This window comes from Labrus mixtus, chromosome 2, assembly GCF_963584025.1.
Source record: "Labrus mixtus chromosome 2, fLabMix1.1, whole genome shotgun sequence".
Classification (NCBI taxonomy): domain Eukaryota; kingdom Metazoa; phylum Chordata; class Actinopteri; order Labriformes; family Labridae; genus Labrus; species Labrus mixtus.
The window spans coordinates 9,470,198-9,472,381 of NC_083613.1; positions in this window are offsets into that span (position 1 = coordinate 9,470,198).

The window sequence follows — 2,184 nt, forward strand, 5'->3', positions numbered from 1 at the left end:
CAGTGTGTGCATTTGGTGATTTTTAAGTCATTATCACAGCTGACACATAATGTCTATTCCCTTTGTAACACCTAAATAATGTCATTTAATTAAGTTGTTAAGGTTAAGTGTCTTGCCCAAGGCCACATCGGACATGTCGCTGCAGGAGCTGGGGAACAAACCCTGAATCTTCCAGTTAAGAGACAATCAACTCTACCAACTGAGCCACAAGCAGGGGCTGATGGAGGAACTAGAGCAACTCCCATACTTCGATCCATTGGGGACTTGAGCCGGTGATCTTCCTGTTTCCAATCCAAGACCCTGCAGACTGAGCTACTTCCGCCTGTAAGAGCACTTTTCCATGGGTATTTATTTTTGTTTAGCTTTTTAAAAGACATTTACGGTGACAGAAGTGGTGCAGGAGAAGCTGATGTATCCTGACTTCAAGTTCCTAGTATTGGCAGAGCTTCAAAAACACACAAGCTTACAAATCCCACAATGCAACTTAACAAAGTCTGGTGTTTAATCAAGGTTAATTTTAAAGAACTTCAGAGAGATCCAGTTATAGTTTAACATTTAACAACTGTTTTGACAAGCTGTTCTGTGTGACGATAATCTGGCCTTCAAGTAGTCACCAGAATGGCAGAGGAGGATTTACAGTAAAAGAAAAGCTTCAGTTTCTCACTTTTCCCCTTCACATACTGATTTACAGAACCTAACTCTTCTTCAAACAAACCTCTTTTCTCTTCTAGCTTCTCTGTCAGGAAGTTCAGCTATCAGAAAAGCTTGAAGGTGTGCTGCCGGGTGTACTAGTCCCCTTTAGATCTTATCCCTAAGGCAAAATCTCCTGCAGGTATTTTATGCCATGGGGAAGTAAGTTGCTTTTACCTGTTGATAAAAGCCTACATCAGACCAAGAAAGAGTGATAAAAGAACAAAGCAGCAGCACAGATTCTCTCAAGATGTGGAAATCAAAATCACTTGAAACTGCTTTTACAGTTTCTAAAGTTCAATTTAAGGTAGAGAAAGCATCTTACTGTTGTAAAAATCATTTTTCTCATGGTTCGGGCAGCCCTATAGAGTACTGGTAACAAATGTGTCACATCATTGTGCACATGAAAATAACAATTTATTATACTTGATAGCTCACAGACTGTGGGTCTCCGTGTTGAGCCCTGGTAGTTCTACACACCGGCCTGCCACACATTCATCCACCTGCCAACTATCACACCCTCTCTTCAGGCATTTACTCCGCTCCCTGTGTCACACACTGTTCCTGCAGCGCTATAAAGACAGTCAGTGAAGCCTTCAGCCTGCTGGAACAACGAGAGTCTTGTGGGGTGAGAGTGAAGCTGTGACAACTTAATGAAAAGTCTCACCTGCATGGCAGCGCAGGCAGCCTCCCTCCTGAATGTAGCCATTATGCTATTTTAGTGATATCTTCATACCTGCTGATATTTTTTTGTTATTCAAAAACATCAGTGAGTTTGGAAAAGACAGTAACAGAGAGGATGACTCTGCATTTGGTAGACCACATAAATAATAAATCTAGTAAATCCCAGCAACTTCATATGATTAATGGAACTAAAACAAGAATCTTTCTTTGAGTTTGCATAATTTTCTTGTCATTTTATGTGTTTCTGCCATAGACTGTAAATATTAATGGATGAAGCCTGAGTGACGTCTGCCAGCTGTTCCTGCAGGGGGCTCTGGAGGCTCATCGGCAGCAGCCATCATGCTGGAAATCCTGTCTCAACCTAACTTTCAGTCAACCTAACGACAGACTGAGAGCTGGAGCTGAGGCGGGTTTTAAGCCTCTTGACAAACTGTTACACCAGCTTTTTTGGCTGTTGTGTGTATGTGACTTCTGGTGTTCCTGGAGCCAGCCTCAAGTGGACACTCGAGGAACTGCAGGATTTTGCACTTCCACATTGACTTCATTTTTCAAGACCGGAGGTTGCCGCTTAGAAGTATTTGCTTCCTCAGTATTTTGTCTCTTAACCAATTCAAGCCCATTTATAAGTTGAGCAAAAGCCTTGAACATAAAAAGTAGAAAATTGGATACAGTCATAACACAATTTATTCAGGCAGGTGTGTAAGCCTCAGACTACGGGGATTACTCTTGACTACACAAAGCTATTGGTTGCCTTTTTTAAATACAATAACTTTATATTTGATATGTCTTGATACAAAAGCCCAGTTATAC